The following is a 27,444-nucleotide window of genomic DNA, read 5'->3' as shown; positions in this document are numbered from 1 at the left end:
GGGGTGGGAAGAAACGCATTTCAAATAGTTGTGGGAGTTTGAGCTTGTAATAAATATCTATGGAAAGTCTATTGCCAAAAACGGAGAGAGAGAAAGCCAGTAAAAGGGAAGAGATGGACCACACAAAGGTAAAGAATGGATGAGAATTGGAAACATATTTGGAGTGCTATGATTTATACGAGCAAAAAAGCCTAGTTCTTGTAACTTGATGCCAGAACATTCCAATATTTTAGATTTTGTCATCATTCTTAAAAATGTAACCTTGTGCACATACTCAAGATTGATTTGGGAAATTAACAATTGATTATTTTCTGAATATTGTGAGGGAGACCAGAACTAGGGGCCATAAATATAAGATAGTCACCAATAAATCCAATAGGGAATTCAGGAGAAACTTCTTTACCCAGAGAGTAGTTAAAATGTGGAACTCGCTACAACAAGAAGTAGTTGAGGCGACTAGCACAGACGCATTTAAGGGGAAGCTAGATAAACACATGAGGGAGAAAGGAATAGAAGGATATGCTGATAGGGTTAGATGAAGTAGGGAGGGAGGAGGCTCGTGTGGAGCATAAGCACCGATATGGACCTGTTGGGCTGAATGGCCTGTTTCTGTGTTGTATATTCTATGTAATTCTATGAATATTTAATTTAATTCGTCCAAATGCGCCTACATTAAGCCCCGGAAGTGTGCGCATTGGAGCTGGGTTGCGGTTGCACTTGAAAATGTTGTTATTTTAATCTCCCACCTGCCCCCAACCCACCCGTTCTTTGGGGTTAAAATTACCCCCCAGGTCTCAAGTGGTGTGATATTTGCTGAGGCCTTTCAAGGGTGTAAAGGGAGAAATGACTAGAGTCTTGGCATGGGATGGGGAGGGCAGTGGATCTACCCATGGTCTCCCGGACTAGAATTTAAAGATATAAATGGGACCGAATCCTACTGTAACCAGGTTCCTGCCCAGATTTCAGGCCCCCCACCAGCTGTAAATCGGTCGTACGCCCTATCCCAACCCAATTACTTTGGCATCTTAGAACATGTAATGAACCACAGTAAAACCTGTAAATGATTGACACCTAAGGGATTGCATCAGGTGTCCTTTATTTGCAGGTGTCCCTATTTTCAAAATGATCATTGTATGTGCAGTAAATTATTTGGGTCTGTCAATGAGTGTCCTTTTTTGCAGGTGTCCCTTTGTATGGGTTTCGCTGTATATGCAGCACTGTGTCTTTGTGAATAGTTGGCGGTCAAGAATCCAAACATTGATTAAAACCTTTGAAGAGTTGTTTGGCGTGCCTTTGGGTATTCCATACACTCAATAGTTTTCCTTCTTGGCAGCCCTGCAATGAGGCTGAGTTATCTTATTGGCATTCTTCTAATGACGAAAGATTTTCACAATACTTTTTAATATGTTGTAAATAATTTCCAGACTATTAGGGCATTAAAAGGTATATTTTCTGACCCTTGCCAAAGGGGAAGGGGAATGCATCCGTTCGCAGCCCTTAAAATACCACAGTTAAAATTTAAAGGGATGCAGATACTTAAAAGTAAGTGGCCAAATATGGGGATAAAAATTATTGCAATATTTATAAAGGCTATAAATATCTTTAAAGCATATTTCAGCCTTTCCAAAATCTGTATAGAGAAAAATGTGCTGGCCTATTAAATGTGCAGACAGGAAGAGGAGATTTTAAGCAAATAATTAACAAAAGCTTCTGATTGATAACAAATAGGTTTGGCCTGTTTGACACTGCAGGTCTTGCTCCCCAGACGACAGTAGTGCAGCATGCCTGGCAGGAAGCTAGTGCCAGGGTTAATTCTGTGTTCATTATCCACAGCATCTAGGAACAGATGTGGATGAAGATGGCACACCTTAAGGAAATTGCCAAGGTGAAGACTACCCAACGATATAATTTATCTGGTAGTTGGCCCAAGTATGCGTGCCACAATGTGTTGCCACTCAATACATTCCACATTTACTGCTGGCCCATGCTAACTTATCACACAACCTTATAGTTCCTTTATTACTTCCTGAGTTGAAAATCTCCCACTGTATTTGTGATCCTTCAAAACCAATGTCCATCATTAATTTTAACTTGACTTGCTGACTGCCATAGACTTTTTCACTTTGTTGCCTTGTAGTTCTCCTAACTTCGGTGAAAGTTTCTTTTTGCGCCTCATGTTTTTTTATTCCAATTCCTCTGTTCTTGGAAGTGCTTCAATTGCAGGCAGCTTCCCATTAATTAGCAGGTAATATTTGGCTATTTTAGTTTCTGCATAAACATTACCGTCAACATTTTTATTTAATAAGGAAAAGCCTTTCGCAAAAATTCCAATAAAATGGATTATAGAAGCAACAACCAGAAATATACTTTGAAACTGAAAGTAAAACGTTAATGAGTCTGGGATCTTTTAGGAGCTCCATCACTCGTGGAGCTTTTCTTAAGTCCACTCCAGATAGGGGAAGAAAGCACCCAACCCAAATCTGCCTACGCAGACAGATAATTGCAGTAGGCTTCATATATAATTTTTATATTTAGGTATGGCTTCTTTACGGCTTGACCACTTAAGGCCTGATTAAAATACCTGCTGAAAAATTACCCACTGCACTAAAGTGATGCAGATTGGGCCATGTAGATCTAAGCCAGCTTTTCCAGTAGCCTCATTTCTTGTTTTACTCTTCTATCACTACCCTTAGCAAGCAAAAAATGTACCTTGTTTCTTTGATCTGCTTCAAAAAGCAGGGTGAATGTTTAATGTTTCACTGACACTTTCATTGGATCCCAGCAAGTACTTGTTGAAGGACTGGAGAGGTTTGAAAGAAATCAGACTTCTGAAAATGATTCAAGGAATTGCATTCTGCTACTGTGACAAGTGAAACTTCGCATTTGAAATATCTCATTGCTTGATAATTTTATAACGGGTGGAACGTTCAACATCGATGAGGGTGTAAAATGAGCAGTAGCAGATTGGCCTCCTATTATACACCCTGCCCAATTCTTCTTTTCATTGAAGTCAATTAAAGGAAAATTGTCTGGGCTGATCCGCTGCCGTCCATTTTGCTCCCCCTGATGAAATTGAAAGTTCTGAGTGATTGAGGCAGTTGATGGGTATCGATGTATATCTGTGAGGCAAAACATATTCAAATAAGTATGGGAGCTCTGCACAAAAAGTCATGCATTTCAACATGGTACATTCCGAACAAAAATCTAGTACTAGTAAGTCATGTTACAGAAATGTTGGTAAAGAAGGGAAAACTCTCTGTTGGTTTAATATTTTTTTGAGTTTGGGGTTTTTCTGGAATAAAACCTCTCCCTTTAGTCCAAGGATAAATCAACCTATTTGATATCTTTATGTAAGGCATAATTTTTTATCATTCTCTCTGGAATTATAATTTGTATTCATTTGTTCAGAACATTTTGTACCTGTAAACATATAGGAAGCACAGAGATCATTTTAAGACAGATTATTTAATATATGTGACTCTAGGTTTGCTGAAAAGTTGAGTCTGTTCGATTTTTTTTTTTTGGTGCAATCAACGGAATAAAATCACTTCAGCAGCAAATAAAAGACTTTTTTAATTACACATAGCTGACTCCTGTGCCTATTTCAGAGAGAGAGAGAGAGATAGAAAGGGAGCAAAGAGGAAAGTAAGCAATGAATGTTAAAACACAAGACAGAACTGGGCAGATTCATACTGTGAAAAGTGTCTATTCTCCCCACAGCTGTGATTGTATTCAGTATTCTTTTTTCACAATTCTTAAACTGGAAAGAGGAACTGGATATTTTATGACCATCTTTACAAGGAATTACTAAAGCCTCCAAAGCTTTTCCATGAAGGAAAAAGTGCATAATTCCATATGCAGATAATGCTTTACTTTTTATTTGATCCTTAATCCTCTGTTTTATATATCTTTAGGATAATGTAAAAACATAGTGAGATAGCAGGCTACAACTGGGTTAAGTGTGAAATCATGCATATGTGCCAATTATGCCTCCTGGGATGGATGGTAACTTGTCGGTGTTTCCTAGGGAATAAAATTAGCCCTTAATTATTGCAAATAGCTTGTCACTACATTAAGGACAACCTTATTACATATAAACACAGAAAATGCTGGAGAAGCTCAGCAAGTGAGGCAGCATCTGTGGAGAAAGAAACAGAGTTAACGTTTCAGGTCGAAGACCTTTCGTCAGAACTGGAAGATGTTAAAAGATTTAAAGTTTTTGAGCAAAAGTACAGAGCCAGGGAAAGGGAGGGGAGGGGAGGAAAGAACAAAAGGGAAGGTCTGTGATAGGGTAGAGGGCACGAGTCAATAACTTCAGATCACTTTACAACCTTCCAGACTCAACATTGATTTCAATAACTTCAGATCATAACCACTGCTCCCATTTTTTCGGTCAGCTAGTGCTGGTAATGGTTCTGCTGCTGCCATTTTCAGCTACTCCTGGCCAATCTTTTGTTTCTTTACTTGTCCCATTACCACCCTCCTTGTCTTACACCATTATCCCTTTTGTCATTTAATCACTGTGCCCTCTACCCTATCACAGACCTTCCCTTTTGTTCTTTCCTCCCCTTCTCTCCCTCTACCCCTTTCCCTGGCTCTGTTTTTTGCTCAAAAACTTTAAATCTTTTAACATCTTCCAGTTCTGACGAAAGGTCTTCGACCTGAAACGTTAACTCTGTTTCTTTCTCCACAGATACTGCCTGACTTGCTGAGCTTCTCCAGCATTTTCTGTTTTTATTTCAGATTTCCAGCATCCACAGTATTTTGCTTTTGATTCAACCTTATCACATGGTGGCAGTTATCATTATCCCTCCATTGGAGAACTGATGCCATTAAAATGAACATATGCCTTACCTAAATTATTTATTTAAAACGTCAGGGAAGAGTTTTAAAATTGCTTTGAGAGAGAAATAAAGCCAAGATCTCCATCAATAATTTACAAACAAGCAAGAAAGGGATGATTAAGACTTTCTGTTCCCCAATTATACAATATGGCTTCTAAAACTAAAACACACTGCAATATGAGCACATAAACTGGAGATTAAACCAAGGAGGATAGAGCTAGAAGAGAATAATTTGCCACAAAGTAGGGCTTCTTTATGAAAGTAGCATTGGATGCAAACGGGGTGATTTTGCTGAATCCCATGGCCAAAGTGTACCTATTTTAGGGGTGCAAATTGCAGGAATTATATTGAATTACATAGAATGAAATAGGTCATTTGGCCCATCTGGTCCATGCCTTTGTTTGTGCTCCACACAAGTCTCCCCCATCCTTCTAGCTCCATCCACCTAGATTTAATCTCCAGTGTATGTGCTCATATTGCAGTGTGTTTTATTGAGTGTTAACTCACAATGCCAGAATTGCACCCCCTCCTTGTTGTGATTGGAATTCCTGTCTGCCTCCCCTTCACACTCGCTTAAGGATGGCTGAAAAAAAAATCACAGCCGTTTAAATGACATGCAAATAGGGATCATTCCTGCCTGCAACTGGCTTTCCTGCAATCCTGTTGTTTCCTGCAAGACCTGCCCATAAAAAAAAAAAGAGTACAGACTTTCTGCATGTAGCATTCCTGCAATATAGCTGTGGTGTCAGTGAATGGCAATTGTCCAGAAAATACTGACAAAATGTTTTGTTGATTATGTTGCTAAAGATTTTTATTTCCTGTTTGGAGCTGAGCACTTTTAAAACCTTAATCCATACGGTGGGAGAAGCTTGCAGTTGCATAATACTAAGTGGGTTCCTTTTGGAATCCCACTGTAGCTAGCTTATTTGGAGGAGGAGGATGAGCAGGAAGATGAAGAGGAGGAAGAAGGCCACGTGGATGCTAGGCAAGTATGTTAGCACATGAGGAGGAGGGCACCTAAATCCAAGGATTTACTAGTCCCGCAGAACATTTTTAGACCTTACAAAAGAGCAATGCCTTTGAAGGCTTTGTTTTACCAGGAAGGTGGTGAGGTTATTTTGTGCTTTGCTGAAGGACAACCAATCCACAACAAGAATGGCCCTTTCTGCTGCCACAATTTTTACCACTGCATTGAACTTCTTTACATTGGGCTCATTCCTGGCTGGAATAGGTGACATATTGAACATCTTGTCAGTCATTGGTGCATCCAACAAGTGACAGATGCCTTGTTTGCAATAGCTAAAAACAATGTTAAGTTTCCTATGGAGGCCAGGGATGTCCAAGCTAGAGCTCTCGGATTCTACTGTGTAATGACATTTCCCAGTGTGCACAGGGATTTTGATGGGACCCATGTAGCCATTTGGGTTTCTTCTGGCAGAAGAGGCTCCTATATGAAAAGAAAGTGTTATTATTCCATCAATGTTCAGCTGACATGTGACAATTGGCATTGCAAAATGTAAGCAACTGCTAGATACCCAGGCAGCTGTCATGATGTGTTCATTATCAAGCAGTCATCTGTATCCCCCCTTTTGCAGATGAAAACAGAGGAAAGGGCTGGCTCCTTAACAGTCAAGAGTGCCTATTGCTGCCTTGGCACTTGCATCTTCTGGCAGACCCTCTGAAAGGAGATATAATGATGCTCATGCCATCTCAAGGTCTGGTCAGGGTTTCAGCCTGTAAGAGTCTCCAACATCATTGTTACTAGTTGCATCCTTCACAACATTGTCACTGAAAGAGGAATTTAAATCCACCAATAAAAGTGGAAAACCTATATTGCTCTCTCAGAAACATCTTCTATCTTTGTGCTGCCTCCTCTCCAATCTACCTAAGAATGTCTCACTTTGCATTCATTAATTCCAGTATCAAAAGTGATTTGGTGTGAATATTTACAGTGTCTCTCAACTTATTTCTTGCCACCGCGTTGCTTCCCCCTTTTACTAGTTAATGAATGATGTAGTGTCTAGCTATTCTTATGCCTCTTCTTGGTGGAGGTCCTGTGTCAGGAGCATGTGTGGTGGCTGGCAGCTGCATTACCACAGGAGGTTCTTGGAACCTAGAAGGCTTTCAATCTCTGTCAGCCAGGCTCTATGAGGAGCTTGTTTTAGGTTTTGGCAAATCCTCTGATGTATGTTCAGCCTGGTCTTGCCTGCTTACTGAATCTGGTGAAGTAATTAGAACGGGGGGAGGACTGCAATGGTAGGGTTTATATCATGAGAGACAGAACCCTCATCTTTCTGCAGTTCTGTCCAGCTCCTGCTAGATACCTCCGTGTCACTGTACCTTGTGGCCTGTGTGGGAGCTGACCACATTGCAGCAACTAGATTATTGAAGCCTCTATCCATAGTTATTTCAATTCAGACAAAGATTGGTAGGGTGGTAAATAGCGAGGAGGATAGCCTCAGTCTGCAGGACGATATAGATGGGTTGGTCAGATGGGCGGAACAGTGGCAAATGGAATTTAACCCAGAAAAGTGCGAGGTGATGCACTTTGGAGGGACTAACAAGGCAAGGGAATACACAATGAATGGGAGGACCCTAGGCAAGACAGAGGGTCAGAGGGATCTTGGTGTGCAAGTTCACAGATCCCTGAAGGCGGCGGAACAGGTCGATAAGGTGGTAAAGAAGGCATATGGGATACTTGCCTTTATTAGCCGAGGCATAGAATATAAGAGCAAGGAGGTTATGATGGAGCTGTATAAAACACTGGTTAGGCCACAGCTGGAGTACTGTGTGCAGTTCTGGTCGCCACACTACAGGAAGGATGTGATCGCTTTGGAGAGGGTGCAGAGGAGATTCACCAGGATGTTACCAGGGCTGGAGCGCTTCAGCTATGAAGAGAGACTGGGAAGATTGGGTTTGTTTTCCTTGGAGCAGAGGAGGCTGAGGGGGGACATGATTGAGGTGTACAAAATTATGAGGGGCACAGATAGGATGGATACTAAGGAGCTTTTTCCCTTCGTTGAGGGTTCTATAACAAGGGGACATAGATTCAAGGTAAAAGGCGGGAGGTTTAGAGGGGATTTTAGAAAGAACTTTTTCACCCAGAGGGTGGTTGGAGTCTGGAACTCACTGTCTGAAAGGGTTGTGGAGGCAGGAACCCTCACAACGTTTAAGAAGCATTTGGATGAGCACTTGAAATGCCATAGCATACAAGGCTACGGACCAAATGCTGGAATATGGGATTAGAGTAGACAGGGCTGATGGCCGGCGCGGACACGATGGGCCGAAGGGCCTCTATCCGTGCTGTATGACTCTATGACTCTATGACAGACAAGCTGATTTCATAACCTAAGTGAGGAGAAGGTTACAATGTGGTCCAATGCCTTCATGGCTTCAGTGTGAGCACTCAGGAGGGATGAAAAGATTGGCATAACACTCTCTGCCATTAGGGACTGCACTGCATATGTCCCTGGAGCATCTCCTCACTCCAAGAGGGATTGTATACTTTGGAATCCTTGCACTATCATCCCACGTATGTGGCAGTTTGACTCCTCCTATCTGCCATGTGTTGGAGCTTCAAAGCACTTCCCTCAATAATCTTTCATGCTTAGTATATACCTTCTTTTAAAGGATGTGTCCCCAAGATTGGGTTACCTGGCCTTACCAACTGTGGATGAAGATGATCTCGCCTTCCAGCCAACGGCCTCCTCTTCCTCCTGTTCCACTTCCGCTTGTTCGTGTTCACCTGTACTCAGTGCATCTCTTAGTGAACTGACCTGAAACTGATGATATTTCTGAGTTAGTGATTGTGAGTGTAGTAACACTGTGCCAGGTGTCAGGTGAACTGTTCCTGCAAGGAACCCTCTGATCTTTCATGGGCATACCTGCGAATACATAGAGTCAACGGTTAGGATAGAGAACTCTGCCAGGGCAGTCAGGTGATCAGCTGTATCAACTGCTTCTTAGCTTGTTGGTCATGCTTCTGGTCAGAACAGCGAACAAGCATTGTGTGTTTTACACAAACCCCGTCAAGGGCATTTCCTCCTGCTGCACCACTTCCGGCCTCCTGAAGGATATCATGCCCTTGAATCTCCAGGACCCTCTCTTCAGATGAGGTGAGATCACATAATATCATTGGTTCAACTCCAGTTGCATTCTAAACCTTTATTTTGCGTGCAAACTTTTTCTTCAAAGGAATAATCTTCCTTCAGTCACATTACCATGTGGGCAAGCAATGCTGCCACCCAATGTAAAGGTGAACACCAACAATATTGTGAGGTCAGGCATTCAGTTGCACCCTTCTCAGCAAAATTGGTGCTAAAATCTCCAACTGATGGGGAAAATTTCCTCTGGTCATTTGTGTTAGTGATATCATAAGTCGTTTACACCATTTCTGTGGGGTTTCCGCTGATCTTCCACTGAAGTTACAGCGGGAGATCAGAAAATCCCCCATAGAAATTCCAGTCACTTGTTTACAAAGCAAACAAAGGAATTCTTCTTGTTATGCTTACAATGTCACCAACACAGGCAGCCAAAGGAAACCTCCCCTACCTTACTGTTAACAATCCCTAGTGACTGATTGAAAAATGTTGGCAGCAAATCTGTTCAGGTTGGTGAGTTCTCGTTAATAGGTCGAATGGAAGTATTTGCTTGAGGCACTGGAGAGGTTTGTTATGAAGCTGGGGTCTGAAGGTACAGCCAGGCATTTTATACTTGTCTCACAGCAGTGACTGTGTCAAATATACTTCTCACATAACTCTTAAACTGGGAATATAAATTGAACTCTATCACCTCAGCTACTTAACTATCTTTATTAGAAGTAACTTCAGCATTCAGGACCATTCTGAGGTGAAACCCAACATATACAAATAATGGGAAAAGACATTTGTTGGAAGTAGTTGGATGCTTTAAACATTAAGAAATTGGGAACTCTAAAAGAGTAACGTGTCCCATTCATCTATGGGTCTGAGGGTGATATATGTATTATTCCCAAAACAGTTTCACATGTATGATTAAATCAGACATATACAGAGAAAATAAAGCTAGACCTCTGAAGGACATGATTTGCATTAGGACCAGTAAGCTCTAGCAATTTTTTGAATTGCTGGTTTCATTTACTTAAAAGTTCAAAAGTTCCAAGGTTTATTTACTTGATTGAATTAAACAGCCTTTTGTTCATCCCAATCATCAACATTTTAATCGGACAGTTGACGTTTTAACCCATTTGTCAGATCGTCAGTGTTTTACAAGAAAATTCAGCTTTTTTCACTGGGATCGGCGAGTGTCACTATCAATCAATCAGATCTGATCTATGTGTTTCATCCCTCCATAGCTCTGCCCCTTCCTATCGCTGTAACCTCCTCCAATGCTACAATTCCCCACCAATAATTTCTCCATTCCTCGTGCATCCTCCTCTCCTTACTGTCCACAGCTGTGCCTCTAGCTGCCTTGGCCTCATGCGCCGGAATTCTCTTCCTAAACTCATCCACCTCTCCATTTCCTCTTTTCCTTTAAGACCCTCCTTAAAACCCACCCCCTTGACCAAGCTTTTGGTCACCCCTCCTGATCTCTCCTTCATTGGCTTGGTGTCAATTTATTTTTCCTTATACCATTTTTCAATGTTAAATATGCTATATAAATGCATGTTGTTGTTGGTTATTCTGTTGAAAATCTAAATGCATTTTCTAGATGCATATGCATTTTCCTTTTAGTTAAGATTAAAAATCTATGAATTGTGAAGGATAAAATTCCTCAAATTTAACTCGAATGCATAATTTCTAATGTAAAAATTCAAAATTTCCAAGGGAGCATATCCCCGAACCTTTAGAATGCACCTTCAAATTTTAGATTTCCCCTTTCAGACTTTCATATATTTATGTTTGAGTGAAGGAATGTTGGGTATAAAGTTATATAGCCAATGTAACTACTTCTTTTGACACATCAATACTTATGATTAGGGCCCATCTTAAATTGGCAACTTTTTAGGGTCATTGTCAGTTTTTTATAAAACAATTGGTTAGTTTTTGCTAGTTTTCTAGTTTGTCATCTTTGTAAGTGTCGCTGCTTCAACAGAGTTAACCGATGTGTTGTGTTTGATATCTAAGAGATTAATAGATTAAAAGCAGGAGACTGAAATAAAAAACCTAATGACTTGCTAAAACAGAAGGCCACTTTCATTCCCTGCTTATAGGATATGATAAGCTGGTACAGGAAAAAATGAAGCTGTTTGCATGGCACACAAGGTGTAGAACAAAAGTTATGAAATAATTTATTTTTGCAAGACAAATTTCTCTTTCCGTTAGCATAGCTTTCAGTTTAAACAATTTAGTTTCACAATTGTGTAAAATAAAAACAATCTAATAAGCAAGGACTCTAGCTACATTTTAGCAAATTCTACAAAAATAAACAATAATTAATAAATTAAAGAAGTATTCAGTGATAACTTCACAACTCTTGCAGGAACTCCTCACCATGCTTAAGATTCTCCAAACCAAGCTGCTGAGAAATGCACACTGGCAGACTGTGTTGTTATAAAGTGCATACCTGCACACCATATAAACACACCTCACTTATCTAAGTCCAGCCAAAACTTATGGACCTCCTAAATGTGGGTAGTCTACCAGTATAGAGACAGAAACTGTTTATCTGGTTAGGACCAGATCACTTGTTAGTGCATTGGCTTGCAAAAATATCTTCAACTGTCCTTCTGCACCCCCTTTCTCCTCTTCTACTTTCCTACCCTCTCTCCCTCCCTTCATCCTTTAGCACCTCTCTCACCTTCCTCATTCCTCTCCCTATCCCCTCCCACTCCTTCTCCCTTCCTCTCCTTCCTGCCTTTCTCCATCCCTTGATTCTCCTTCCTTCTCTGCCTCCTCCATTTTCACCTCACTCTTCTCCACTCTTCTCTTCCTCGCATCAGCTTCTTCCTACCTCTTCCCCATCCATACACTCCTCTCTCCCTTCCATCCCTCTTTTCTTCTCTCCCTCCTTCCTTCCCCTCCCTCTTCACTCCCCTCCCTCCAACATCCATGGCTCTTCTCTCCAGTCAGTCACTCCCTCCCTCTCCCCCCTTCTTCATTTAGTACATTTATCCCCTCATCCTGTTTGAAATTAATACTGCCCTTTTTCTTCACTCCCTGTGTGCAGCACCATGAGCGATTCCCAGGGACATCTCCTGTCCACCACCACAGTTTTGACAGAAGCCCGATTTAAGGGCATAAACAGAGTTTCAGTCAAAGCTACTGCAGCAGAGTGGGTGAAGCTGCGAGAAAATTTTAAAAATAGCGAGTGGCCGTGATATTCCAATAATATTGGGCCAGTAAGTGGCACTTTGAAGGTCACATTGCGTGATACATTAAGTACAGCAAGACACAATTAACATTATGTGATAGATCCTACAATACTGATTCTGAAATTCCCCATCATGGAATAAAAAAAACGATTGTTTCTCAATCCTTTAAAAATTTCAACTGAAATCACCATCTTTGTTTCTACCCTGATGTTTTTACATTAAAGTTAAAGAAATAGTCCACTGAAAAGACTCTCTCCTCGGTTACAATTTGGGATGCTGAAGATCACATTGGAAAATAGGCCTGACAGTAGCGGCCAATGATGGGGCTGTTTTAAAAAAACACAGTTGAAGGTGGGAAACAGAGGACTGAGAAGCTAAACAAGTTGCTGTGGGACAAAAACTGGAAACATTGGTACTTTAAAGCAACATACATTGAAATCAGGTGGCACTCTAAAGTTTACCAATTCTCTTCTCTTCCCCCTCTCACTGACAGAAATTTAGACCTCTGGCCAATTTTTGCAGGTTTGTCTTGCCATCAGCCCATAGAAGCTCTTCCATTACTGACTATGGAGTTCCAGTGACATGTTCCAACATTGTAGGCTGGCCCTTCCCCCTGCTCCATCAAATGAGAGAGTTGTTGTTGGGCTCTCCCCTTTGGCTGGCACGGATGTCCCATAGGTAAGCTAACATATCTAAGTGCATGCCAACTGACCCACAATTTTCCGTTCACATCACAATATCCTCTTTCAGAAGATCCCCTGTTATTTTTGAAGCTGCATCTCCGAAAACACCCCAATAGTTCCTCTCAAGTCCATTCAGTGCAGAGACCCGCTGTGCAACAGTGCAACAAGAATCATGGGACTGTGTCCAGTGTTGTCCGGTTGAAACTGTCCTGACTCTACCAGTAGCCCTTTGGAAGGCATTTCTTTTTCTTGTAGCAAGATGATTTTCTGATCCTCGGCTATCCCTCATTCCTCTCCCCCGTTCCCTTCTCCATGCCCTCATTTCTGTCCCCCTCCCTTCCTCTCGCATCCTCCTCCCTCTGTTCCCTACTGCCTCTCTCCCCTGCCCTCCCTGTCTCTGCCCCTCCCCCACCTTTTCATCTCTCTCTTCCCCCTCTCTATCTCTAGTCTCTATTCCTCTCCCCTTCCCCCTCAACCTCTCCATCTCCCCTCCACCCTTCCTTGCCCCCTCTTCTTTCTCCTTCTCTTTTTCCTTTCTCCCTTCCTGTCCCCCTCCCTTGTCCTCCTCCCCCTGCCACTGCCTTCTCCCTCCCCTCCCCTCTTCTCCTTGCCTCCTCCCCGCCTTTAACCTTCCCTGCCTTCCCTCATCTCCTCTACTCTATCCTTTTCCCCGCCTTTCCCTTCCTGCCTCCCTCCTACTTGTCTCTTCTTCATTCCCATCTCCTATCTGCTTCCTCATTTTCCTCCTGCTCTCACTTGCCCCCTCTGCCTCTCCTACATTGATTCAAATAGCCCCCACACACTAACCCCATTGACCTGTTAAATTTAACTTGGGCCTTGACTACCTGCTCGTAAAGCCATGGGAAATCAAATAGTTGTGAAAAAAAAACATGAGAAAATAATGCAACTTTTTATTGGCAAGTTAGCCAAGTCAAATTTGGTATTGTTAAGTTGTAATGCAGTGCAAAATAGATGCATTAAATAGATTAAAAGCACAGATTAAATGAAGAATGAAAGGTAATGTACTCAGAGAAACATCACACAAATTGGCCCCATTTATCAGTTTGGCTTTTATTACAATGTAATCATTCCTATTGTTTATACTCGAATAATGCTGAAATAGATGTGAAAATGTTTGAATGTTTGCCTGTTAAATACAAGTAAATTTGGAAACACTTTGACCTTTAGGGAGTAGCATTAACGGAAAGTGTGCAGTTTTCTCACTATTGACAACATTCCCAAAGTAAATGACCTGACTTCTGATGTTCCAATGACGTTGAAGACCCAAATTAAATTTTGGATTTTGCAATCTGCCATCAATTAGGAAACTGCTGTTCTGGCCCCCTAAACAGCCTAGAGCCCAGTCTGTCAATTGAAAGTACCCAGAGAAACACAGGGAACTTAAAGAAGCAGAATTAATTTTTGAGTGTATTTTATTTTTTAAAATGACAGCAAATCCATTGGATATTTTAAGAATGAGGTAAATGGAAAGGCAAGGTAAGTAGAGTTAAAGCATTTTTTTTAAGAAAAGGAACAGTTTAGAATTAACTTTACAATTGTAAAGCTGACATGTCCATAGCTTTATTACTCTAATAAAAAGTTATCAGCATCGAGCATATGAAATTGATGGGCAGGAAAAGGCCAGCTGGTCCATCAAGCCTGCCCCACGCCCCACAGTGGCTGGAGCATCATGAGAGAATTCCCCTGATCCACAGCCCCACGCCATGTAATCTTCTGGGAGAGGCAAAAAAGCAGAGAATAATCTCAGGCCAATAAGGGGAAAAGTACTTTGGAATATTCCTCTCCAAACCCCTCAGGTGATCGAAACCAGTCCAGGGGAACACATGGACCAAGTGTTATCTATAAAGGTGCTTATCTTCTATATGGTGCAATCTCTGCCCCAGTCAGGAACCAGTCCAGCTCTCTCTTGAAGTCAACACCCACCACACAAGCCGGCAATGTATTCCAGAGGTTCATTACCCTCTTAGGCAGTCCTACCCTAATCTTAGGCAGTCCTTCCCAATCCGTTAGACTAGAATAATCTATCAATAAACATGTTATCCAGCTCTTAAATTATTTTATAGACCACTATCAGGTCGCCTCTAAGTCTACGCTGCCCTAAAGTAAATACACCAAGGTCCTTAAGCTTATCTAAGTAGGTAAGGTTCTTTAAGCTAGGAATCATTTTCATAGCTCTCCTCCGGACATTTTTCACCACAACAACAAATTGATTTACACAGCACCATTAACACAGTAAAACATCCCAAGGCGTGTTATGAAACAAAATTTGACACCGAGCCGTATATTAGAACAGGTGACCAAAAGTTTGGTCAAAGTTATAGGTTTTTAGGAGTGTCTTAAAGGAGGAGAGGGAGCTGGAGAGGTGGAGAGGTGGAGAGGTTTAGGGAGGGAATTCCACAGCTTGGGGCCTTGGCAGCTGAAGGCACGGCCGCTAATGATGGAGCGATTAAAATCGGGGATGCGCAAGAGGTAAGAATTGAAGGAGCGCAGAGATCTCGGAGGTTTGTAGGGCTGGAGGAGGTTACAGAAAGAGGGCGGGGCAAGGCCATGGAGGGATTTAAAAACAAGGATGAAAATTTTAAAATCGAGGCATTCCCGGACCAGCAGCTAATGTAGGTCAGCGGTTGATGGAAGAACAGGACTTGGTGCGAGTTAGGATACGGGCAGCAGAGCTTTGGATGAGCTCAAGTTTAACGAGAGTGGAAGATGGCAGGCAGGCCAGGAGAGCATTGGAATAGTCCAGTCTGAAGATAACAAAGACATGGATGAGGGTTTCAGCAGCAGATGAGCTGAGGCAGGGGCAGAGACGGGCGATGTTACGGAGGTAGAAGCAGGTGGTCTTGGTGATGGAGCAGATATGTGGTCAGAAGCTCATCTCAGGGTCAAATAGGATGCCAAGGTTGCGAATGGTTTGGTTTTGCCTCAGACTGTGGTCAGGGAGAGGGATGGAGTCAGTGACTAGGGAACGGATTTTGTTGGGGGGACTGAAGACAATGGCTTCGGACTTCCCAAAATTTAGTTGGAGGAAATTTTTTATCATCCAGTACTGGATGTCTGACAAGCAGTGTGACAAATCAGAGACAGTGGAGGGGTTGAGTGAAGTGGTGGTGAGATAGACTTTGCTGTCATCAGTGTACATGTGGAATCTGACATTATGTCTTCAGATGATGTTGGCAAGAGGCAGCATGTAGATGAGAAATAGGAGAGGGCCAAGGATAGATCCTTGGGGGACTTCAGAGGTAACAGTGCGGGAGTGGGAAGAGAAGCCATTGCAGGTGATTCTCTGGCTACGACTGGATAGATAAGAATGGAACCAGGCGAGCGCAGTCCCACCCAGCTGGACCATGGAGAAGAGATGTTGGAGGGGGATGGTGTGGTCAACTGTGTCAAAGGCTGCAGATAGGTCGAGAAGGATGAGGAGGGATAGTTTACCACGGTCACAGTCACATAGGGTGTCATTTATGACTTTGATAAGGGCTGTTTCAGTACTGTGGCAGGGGTGGAAACCTGATTGGAGGGATTCAAACTTGGAGTTGTGGGAAAAATGGGCACGGATTTGGGAGGCGACAACACATTCATAGACTTTGGAGAGGAAATGGAGGTTGGAGTTGGGGGAAGTTTGCAAGGACATAGGGGTCAAGGGTGGGTTCTTCAAGGAGGGGTGTGGTGATGGCAGATTTGAAGAGGAGGGGGACAGTACCTGAGGAGAATGAACCGTCAAGAATATCAGCGAACATGGAGGCCTGGAAGGGAAGTTGGGTGGTCTGCAGTTTAGTGGGAATAAGGTCGAGGGAACAGGAGGTGGGACTCATGGTCAAGATGAGCTTGGAGAGGGCATGAGGGGAGATAGGAGAGAAACTAGAAAAAGATGCAAGTTCAGGCCTAGGGCAGGGGGAACCTTAAGGGAAATTTGGCTTGGTGGGCTAGGGAAGTGAGGGAAGTGGCAGAGGCAGCTGAATGGATGGTCTCAAACTCAGTAACAAAGAAGTCCATGAGCTCCTCGCACTTGTTGTTGGAGGTGAGGGTGGAGGAGGCAGGAGAGAGAGGTTTAAGAAGATGGTTTATAGTGGAGAAGAGAAGCTGGGGATTATCTTTTCATTCCAGGATAATCCTGGAATAGTGAGCAGTTTTGGCAGAGGAGAGCAGGACCCAATAGTGCTTATTTGCTCCAGCCAGATCGGGCGATGAATGGCTAAACCAGTTGTCCGCCATAAACGTTCAAGTCTGCGTCCCTTGGACTTAAGGGAGTGGAGACGAGGGCCGTACCGGGAGAACAACCAGGGTGAGAGAGAGTAATGATTTTATTGGGGACAAGGGTGTCAAAGGTGGAGGTGAGAGTGTGATTGAGCAGATAGATAGCTGCAGAAATATTGTGGTGACCAAAACTGGGCACAGTACTTCAGGTGAGATGTGACCAGCGACCCTGTTAGCTTTCGCTACAACTTCTCCACATTGGTCATGAACCTTCAGTTATCTAAGCACACAACAATATTTTTCTCTCTCACCCACTTTCAATATTGTTCCCGGCAAATGATACGTGTATTCTGTGTTGGTGCTCACAACATGAATGACATTATGTTTGTCCAAGTTAAATGCCATTTGCCATTGTGTGGCCCACTGCCCTAGCACATATAAATCTTTTTCCCTTTGATTGCACTCCTCTACTGTCTTAATCCTTACACAAATTTTGGTGTCATCTGCAAACGTACTGACCACATCCCAACATCACTGTCCCTGTCATTAATAAAGACAGTGATTAGTACCGGGCCGAGGACTGATCCTTGGGGGACCCCACTAGTAACGTGGCTCCAGGCTGAATCACATCCGTTCACTATAACATTTTGGCTGCACATTGGAGCTAATTCCTAATGCAGCGTATCAGTTTCCTACTGATACCAGAACATACTATCTTGTGAAGTAACCTAATGTGAGATATCTTATCAAAGGCTTTCTAAATATCCAGGTAGACAATGTCTACCAGACTACCCTCATCCACCACCCTAGTGACTTCCTCAAAGAACTCTATCAAATTTGTAAGGCACACCCTATTTTCTCAGAAGCCGTGTTGTATATTTCTAATGGCCCCTTCTCTTTCCCAGTGATCATAAAGGGCATCTCTTATGATCCCTTCTAGCATCTTCCCAATAATGGATGTCAGGCTGACAGGCCTATAGTTCCCTGACTCAGATTTGTCTGATCACAGTGTATGAGCTGCAAACTTGCAAAAATCTGTGTGGCCCAGACAACCTGTTATTTGTCTGGACTTGCTGGCTGTCACTATGGACAAATTGAGCTGAGGACTACTGGCGAATTGCTTCTCAGTGTCGCAAACCATTTGTTTTGATTTGATCACGTCAAAGATTAAGCAGGCTAAATCAATGATGCGATTGTGTCAATTTTCACCATTTGGATTTTCAATTGGCTAGAAAACAAGCTATTAAAGCTAGTTTTCAGTAAATGGAATATATATATATATATATATATATATAATTTGCTTTCTCCTCCTAAATGAATATTGGGCACAGGGAAACAGAAAAAGAAAAGTAAGCAAAACATTTTAAATATTAAAATGGTGAGAATAGGTAAAAATGCCTAAAAGGTAGACATAAATAACATTCAAATTATAGAGAGAATTGAATGGTAGAGAGAATGGGAAGGGAAAAAAAGAATCTAAACATAAACCAAGGTAAAGGTGTGTTTTGGTTGCTTAATTTAGTAGTTTAGGGATAATGATATTTGATTAAGCTTCCCTATGTTTTTGTGAGTAAATACTAGGACTGTCAAAAAATTAATCACAATTAATCTCTTGATTAAAAATGTTATTCTCAGTTAATCTTTGTTTTAATCACATATAATTGATACAATTAGTGTATCCATCTCTGTTTTATTACTGATGATATTATTATGCAAAATTATATAGAAAAACTCATAAACTGAACTGTTTATTGTGAAGAGTACTGTGATACTGGAACTCAGTTTGACAGTAGATAGAAGTAACCATCTTTCTGTCAGAATTTTTTTCAAATATCAACTTCCCATTCACAAGTCTTTCACTTCTAGTGCTTTGCTCCATAATGCTTTAGTTTACTTTTACCTTTCTTTTCTTTCGATTGCCTTCTGTTGCATATTGGTCCACGTTAACCACCATGATGTTTTTTTATTCGTTGGACAGCCTTATTTGCTACTTTTATTTTTAGCTCTCTTCCCTTTTTTAAGGATGGCAGTCTGCCCATCCAGCTTCTCTACCCTACCCAACCCAACATGGCATTTTCTGTCTGAACACTTAACATGGATGAGGTGGTGCTTGAAAACAAAGTTTTGAACAAAGCTACTTTTTTTGAAACCTGATAGAATTCCCATAATTTCCATGATTAACATGTTAAAAACTTTAAGCCCCAAAAACAATTAACGCATCAATCACAGAGTTAAATACAATTAATTGACAGCCCTTGTAAATAATTGTGTGGTTTTGTACTAAGCCACTCAGAACAGGTTCAATCCTTATTAGCTGATCTCAGACAAGGCAGATGTGTGGACATTACAATTGGTCGTAGGCAAGGTAAATCAGTCTGGGTTCTCACGCCTAATCACTGTTGAGTGATCGCTACTGGAAAGTGCATGGGATGGATTTTAACATGTCCGAACTGGTGCAAATGGGACAGTAAGACAGTTAAAATGGCGGTGCAGTATTTAATACCTTGTTCACGCCTCCATTGCAGCCACTGCCATTTTGACTGCAGTAAGGACCGGAGTGGTCTTGGCGTCTATCTGCATCAGGCGGCAAAAGTATTTGAATATTTAAATAGGGGTTCTATCATGCAGATAGGAGCCCACTGTAATTTTAACAGGGAAAATAAGGACAGCCACTGAGTGAAGGACCTGCTCAGAAAACAGGTGATATTTAACGGAGCACTCACTAGAAATTTCTTGGATTGTTGAATCCTGCTGGAAGTAAGCATTGCTTATTCCAGAGCTCTATACTTTGAGGGAGAGAAGTTTTTTCTTGATTTCTTAAACTTTTCAGACTCCTTAAGTGAGTCCTCTTGACCACGGAAGTAGTTGTGGCAACTCCTGTCAGGGTGGTACAGGAGGAAGAAGAACAGGAGCAACACTAGAGAGATGAGGAAGCTGCATGGGAGGTTGCTGCAAGAAAGTCAATGTGGGGATCGGGAGTGGTGGGGGGGAGGTGGTGGAGATGTAGAAATGAAGATGCCAGTATCCACCGAACAGTGTGTACAGAAACCAGATACTGTGCCTCAATTTCACCAAGGAACAATGTGTTGGGAGGCTCCTGTTCAGCTGAAAAGCTGTTACTGCCCTGCTGCAGACACACCTGGAGCCCACACTAAGAGGTAGCCATGTGTTGACTATGACCGTCAAGGTCATGACAACACTAAATGTTTTCCCCTTTGGGTCATTCTAGGTTGCAGAAGGTGAAATGGCGCACATCAGCCAGTCGACCTTGCCCTCCCGCATCAAGCATGTGGAAGCCATCTGCTGAAGGGCCGGCGTTTCATCAAGGTCCCCAGGGACATCAGGAGCCAGAATTGAACAGTTGGCTTCGCAGCCATTGCAGGCTTCTCGCAAGTACAGGAAGTCATCAGGGAACCTCCCCATAAGCCTGCAAACTTCATGAAGAAGAAGGGCTTTCATTCCATGAATGTCCAGGTGTCACAGACAATGCAATGAAAATTATGCATGTGTTTGAGAACTTTCCAGAGAGGTGCCATGATGCTGCTATACTGCAACAGGTCACAGTCCCTGCACTTTTCCAGCAAGACCAGCAAGGCTGTGGATGGCACCTTAGCAACAAAGGCTATCCTTTATTTACATAGCTGATGAAGCCACTTTAATATCTGCAGTCATCTGCAGAACATCACTGTAACAATAACCATCATGTGTACTTTTAGACCTGGTCCTTGGAATACTCAAACAATGCTTTAGATGCTTGGACCTGTTAGGATGAGTCTTGCAATAAAGTCTGTCAAAGGTGTCATGCATGGTGATGACATGATGCATAATTTTGCTGTTGATCATGGACAGATCCTGGACCTGGAGCAGCAGGAAACCTTCAGGACTCTGATGAGAAGGAGCTGGAGGAAGGAGAAGCGCGAATAAGAAAGAACGAAGAACTTGCATTTAAAACAAATGATCAACCAATGATTTCATGCATCTGCAGCCTCCTGAAACCCACCAATACCATTCTTCCCTTATCCCAGTCCTCCCACCCCACTGCATGGGATATACAAACACTACTGCGCAGTATAGGCCCTGCAGCTCTTAATGAAGAACACCGCATAACCTGACAGTGACAAAAGTCTGATTTTCTTTAATAAAGTGAACAAATTACACTGAACTAAATATTGATCCAGGTGCTACCCAGTTGTGTCTCTCTCAATTGTGATTTTCCTAACTCTAGTGACTTTACATTGTGCTGCACCTGTGGCTTCAGCATGGCTGGTGGAAGGCTACTGATGTAATGAGGGCACTGGGGATATTCATGGTGGACAACCTCCCAAGAGGGTCTGGCTCATCGCGGCTGCTGCCAGGGCAGTCTGGCCCAGCTGACTTGGTGGCACCTGTGTGGACATTGAATGAGGGTCTGACAAAGGTGCAGAAGCACTGCCCTCCACAGCACCAGTTCCACTTCCATGTGGCTTAGCATCTACTCCCCCAATCATCTACAAGAAAGCAGACTGCAGGAGGTTAGTTATCAAATCTCCACTCCATTTGATCCCTCTGTCTCATAACACTGGAGGAGATAGCAGAGGCCAGAGCTCCAGTGCTGAGACAAGCACTTTTCAGGCCTCACTGCAGCTTCCACAGAGGCTCGTGGGCAGCGAATTTGTGCACAACAAGGTCCCACAATCAGCAATGAGATAATGACCAAATAATCTGTTCTATTGATATTGGTTGAGGGATAAATGTTGGCCAGGACACCGGGGAGAACTCCCCTGCTCTTTTCAAGTAGCACCATGGGATCTTTTACATCTACCTGGGCCTCGGTTTCACGTCTCATCCAAAAGACAGCACTCTGACAGTACAGCACTCCTGCATTACATCACTGAATTGTCATCCTAGATTATATGCTCAGGTCTCTGGAGTGGGACTTAAATCCACATCCTTCTGACTCAGAGGTGTGAGTGCTACCACTGAGCCAAGGCTGACAGATATTAAAGTCACTCGATTGGGGGGGGGGGGGACAGGAAAATCTTAAAATAAATAAATCAAGTTCAATATAACAATATTACAATTCATTTCACTGACACAGTACACACACTGAAAACAAATAAAACCAATTGGGAGACAGGAGTTTCTGTGAGCCTATCACAGTTTAAGGGTTCATATAGATAAATACATGCTGATGCTGAAAAGTCTATTCATGCTATTTTACTATATGACATCAGGACAAAATTTGCACATAGAATTAAAATGATTCAAGTTCTAAGAATGGTGAGGTTTATGTACTTTATATTAATTTGCAAAAATTTAGCAAGTTCTAGTTGCCATCAGTTTGAGTCCAAGTGAACATGTTGCAGGCTGGGACAGTGAGTTCATACTTGTGAGAGAGTGCATGATCAGAAGTGGGTCTGTATATGTTTAAGTGAACAGGAGGTTCATGATAGGGGCACTGGAGGAAATTATTGAGCTGAGGGAAATATTCAAATCTGGGCTATTAATGGACATTTTCAAAGAATTAATGCGAAAGGAATCAAAAGTGAAAGTGAAGGTAATATTTCAGGGGTAATTATCAAAGTCATGGGTGATGGAAAAAACTTAAACATTACCAATGAAGTTTTCTCTGTGAAGGATATTAATGCAGTCAACAGCGGTACCAAGGTCCCTGCTTCAGCACCAATGGTTCTGCAAACACTTAAAGGAGCAGTCCCATCAGCTGGCACAGCCCAATTTGACTATTTGCCAATATCTAAGTTACATGCAATTGCAACATTCTACACATTATATTTATGTGCTATACGGCGTCAACAATTATATTAGTGAGAATAATTGGCAGTTATAGTAAATTAATGTAAGGCACATAACAACTCTATTTAATTAATGTAGGGTGTGGCTTGGGAATTGTGAACATTCAATTAGCTGTTGGTGTGTGCTTCATGAATAAATGGAAATGCTTGCAATCCATTATGACAATGTGATATTTAAGACCTACAAGCTGGTTGTGGGACATTACTCACCTTTAATAACATAATGCTTCAATCTGAAAATGATGACTGCATTTTCAAATACTACCAAGCATGTTAATTAAGAGCAGGACTATTACCAGCTAAGTATGGGATTGAAGATTATATGCATAAATATGAACATAAATGATCAAATACTAAAAAATATGTTGGTTACAAAGCTGTTAGAACCATGTGAATGTCATAGAAGGGAAAGCATGAACGATATCTGTGCACGTTGAATGTTTTTGTAAGAAACCACATTAATTACAATTTGTTTTAAAACAGGTTTGTGAATTTGTTCCCAGAGATTCTAAGAAACCTATTTTGATACAAGAACATTTTAGCAATGGATATACAACAGCAACAACAACTTGCATTTATACAGCACCTTTAATGTAGTAAAACATTCCAAGGCGCTTCACAGGAGCGATTTATCAAACAAAATTTGACACCGAGCCACATAAAGAGATATTAGGAAAAGTGACCAAAAGCTTTGTCAAAGAAGTAAGTCTTAACAAGCTTCTTAAAGGAGGAGAGAGAGGTAGACAGGCGCAGAGGTTTAGGAAGGGATCTTCAAAATTAGGGCCAAGGCAACTGAAGGCACTGCCGCCATTGCTGGAGCGATTAAAATCGGGATGCACAAGGTGCCAGAATTGGAGGAGCATGAAGATCTCGGAGGGTTGTAGGGCTGGAGGAGGTTACAGTGCTAGGGAAGGGTGAGGCCATGGAGGGATTTGAACACAAGGATGAGAATTTTAAATTCAAGGCATTCCCGGACTGGGAGCCAACGTAGGTCAGCAAGCACAGGGGTGATGGGTGAATGGACTTGATGCAAGTTCGAATATGGGCAGCAGAGTTTTGGATGAGCTCAAGTTTACAGAAGTTGCAAAGTGAGAAGCCGGTCAGGAGAGCATTGGAATAGTCAAGTCTGGAGGATAACAAAAGCATGGATGAGGGTTTCAGCAGTTGATGGGCTGAAGTATGGGCAGAGATGGGCGATCTTACGGAGGTAGAAGTATACTGTTATCTAGAGGATGGGTATACCACTTTAAATGAATAGCAGGTCTAAAATAAGTGACAAAACAAAAACAAGCAGCTTTATTAAAAAGGTCAAGGTAACTGTTAGAGGAAGCATATTTAACACGATTAACATCTCATGTGTACCTTACAACAGCAACAGCAACTTGCATTTATATAGCACCTTTAACATAGTAAAATGTCCCAAGGCGCTTCACAGGAGCAATTGTAAACAAAATTTGACACCAAGCCACATAACTTTTTTCCCTGGAGAGTAGGAGGTTTAGGGGTGATCTTATAGAAGTCTATAAAATAATGAGGGGCATAGATAAGGTAGATAGTCAAAATCTTTTCCCAAAGGTAGGGGAGTCTATAACGAGGGGGCATAGATTTAAAGTGAGAGGGGAGAGATACAAAAGGGTCCAGAGGGGCAATTTTTTCACTCAAAGGGTGGTGAGTGTCTGGATCGAGCTGCCAGAGGCAGTAGTAGAGGCGAGTACAATTTTGTCTTTTAAAAAGCATTTGGACAGTTACATGGGTAAGATGGGTATAGAGGGATATGGGCCAAGTGCAGGCAATTGGGACTAGCTTAGTGGTATAAACTGGGCGACATGGACATGTTGGGCCGAAGGGCCTGTTTCCATGTTGTAAACTTCTATGATTCTATGATTCTATGATTCTTCTATGATTCTATGATAAGGAGATATTAGGACAGGTGACCAAAAGCTTGGTCAAAGAGGTAGGTTTTAAGGAACGTCTTAAAGGACGAGAGAGAGTAGAGAGATGGAGAGGTTTAGGGAGGGAATTCCAAAATTAGGGCCAAGGCAGCTGAAGGCACGGCTGCCAATGGTGCAGTGGTTAAAATCGGTGATGCAAAAGAGGCAGGAATTGAAGGAACGCAGAAATTTTGGAGGGTTGTAGGGCTGGAGGAGGTTACAGAGATAGGGAGGGGCAAAGCTGTGGGAGGATTTGAAAACAAGGATGAGAATTTTAAAATCGAGGTGTTGCTGGACTGGAAGCCAATATAGGTCAGCGAGCATGAGGGTGATGGATGAACAGGACTTGGTGCAAGTTAGGATATGGGCAGCAGAGTTTTGTATGAGTTCAAGTTTATGGAGGGTGGGAGATGGGAGGCCAGCCAGGAGAGCATTAGAATAGTCGAGTCCAGTGGTAACAAAGGCATGGATGAGGGTTTCAGCAGCAAATGAGCTGAGGCAGGGGTGGAGACGGGCGATGTTGGGGAGGTGGAAGTAGGCAGTCTTGGTGATGGAGCGGAGATGTGGTCGGAATTTCATCTCAGGGTCAAATAGGACACCGAGGTTGAGAACGGTCTGGTTCAGCCTCAGCCAGTGGCCAGGGAGAGGGATGGAGTCGGTGGCTGGGGAACAGAGTTTGTGACAGGGACCGAAGAAAATGGCTTCAGTCTTCAAAATATTTAGTTCAAAGAAAATTCTGCTCATCCAGTACTGGATGTCGAACAAGCAGTGTGACAAATGTGAGACAATTGATGGGTCGAGAGAGGTGGTAGTGAGGTAGAGCTGGGTGTCATCAGTATACATGTGGAACCCGTTGTGTTTTCAGATGATGTCGCCGAGGGGCAGCATGTAGATGAGAAATAGGAGGGGATCAAGGATTGATCCTTGGGGGACTCCCGAGGTAATGGTGCGGGAGCGGGAAGAGAAGCCATTGCAGGTGATTCTCTGGCTACGATTTGATAGTTAAGAATGGAACCAGGTGAGCGCAGTCCCACCCAGCTGGACGACAAAGGTGAGGTGTTGGAGGAGGATGGTGTGGTCAACGTTCAAAGGCTGCAGACAAGTCGAGAAGGATAAGGAGGGATAGTTTACTGTGGTCACAGTCACATAGGATGTCATTTGTGACTTTGATAAGGGCCGTTTCAGTACTGCGGCAGGGGCGGAAACCTGATTGGAAGGATTCACGCTTGAAGTTGTGGGAAAGATTGGCATAGATTTGAGAGGCTTAGTGGGAAAAAGTACTTACAAACTATAATTCTATCTTAAAAGGCTCCTTCTTAATGTTCTGGCATCCTAACAAATTGAAACAAATTGAAAAGGATGCATTTCACTGATAACATGGAAATCGTTGAGGGCACATTCTTCTCATATTAGGTAAGGTGATCCTCACACATTCCTTACACCACCTTTTCATAATCTCTACCAAGGTCACTTACTTTATCCTCCTACTCATAGAATTTGTCCTGCCACACTGGCCAGACCAAAAAAGAGAATATTTTACTTTGATTATATTGAGCAGCCTTCCCTTGCTATCTTTTAGCTTGTGTGAGACATTAGGGTCTCTACTCAGATCTCTAGTCTTTATAAACATCCTTTGGGAGCTGTTTTTTATAATTTTATACCTTCCTCTGACAAAATCTGTGATTGGATATCTGAGAATTTAGCAGGACTCATCACCACAAGTAGATGATTTGAAGCAAAGAAAATCAGTCCCCAAAGTCTGAAAATGACATTAGGAGCAAATATCCTCAATTACTGGAAAAGGAATGTAACCAAAAGCATGCAGTCTGATAGATGATCACACCTATATAGATAAGGTGTCCAACCAATGGCCCACAGGCTGAAGCTGTATAATTTACTACCAGATTACAAACTTGCAATCTCATTTTTCTTTGATTTTGTTAGTTTTTAATTGCAGATAAAAACAAGCATTCTCCAATTGTCTTTATGAAAGAGAAATTTCACCCCTAGTTATTGATAGCATCAGATATTCCCAGGTCATGGGATAGCAGGGCCAGATGTAGCTTTGTAGCTCATATTATCCATTAAAGTGGGCCAAAAATATTTCCACCTTGTCACAAAATCCACCAATTAAACCAATTATAAGAAAGAGAATAACTCGATTAACCACTATCACTTGAATATTGAAATTTAAATCAAATGAAATCTGATCTAAATCCAAACAAATATAAGACAACATTCACAATACAATCCATTGTACAACTGCATTTTTCTATTTCGAATCATTGCAGGGGTAAACACCAATAATGTACATTGCTGAATGCCCAATTTTATAATGTTACATCTTGTGAAAATGTATGCATATGACAGATTATGTATGTGTATTAATAAAATGATACGATCTGCACCACATATGTCATTGATACATAAATGAAAGCAAGGCCCGCACAAAATAAAAGGACCTTGAGATGGATGATTGCAGAAGCTCTTCAACAACATCTCAACTTGCTCACCTGAGGTGGCTTCAAATGCATCTTATACTGCAAATTTGAACTGTACATAACAAACATGACTTCTGTTACCTAAAAACAAATATATCTTAATAGACCTTGATTAGAATCTACATGAAATTCCATTCAGTGTATCATAATAACTTACTAGTCTACATGCGCAATAGATACCTGCACT

The 27,444-nt window shown here is 42.1% G+C and overlaps 1 long non-coding RNA gene across 1 annotated transcript in view; it reads left to right on the top strand.

Annotated features, from left to right (window-relative positions):
- Window positions 1-20,461, top strand: part of LOC137306851 (uncharacterized) — a 43,104-nt gene extending 22,643 nt beyond the window's left edge. Inside the window, exon 2 of the long non-coding RNA XR_010958946.1 lies at window positions 20,263-20,461. This is a non-coding gene — a long non-coding RNA (uncharacterized lncRNA). The remainder of the gene's footprint in view (window positions 1-20,262) is intronic.
- The last annotated feature ends 6,983 nt before the right edge of the window (window positions 20,462-27,444 follow it).

Source organism: Heptranchias perlo, chromosome 3 (genome assembly GCF_035084215.1).
Source record: "Heptranchias perlo isolate sHepPer1 chromosome 3, sHepPer1.hap1, whole genome shotgun sequence".
In the NCBI taxonomy this organism is placed as follows: Eukaryota; Metazoa; Chordata; class Chondrichthyes; order Hexanchiformes; family Hexanchidae; genus Heptranchias; species Heptranchias perlo.
The sequence above is the reverse complement of the archived record's forward strand: the minus strand, read 5'-3'. Positions and strand labels throughout refer to the sequence as shown.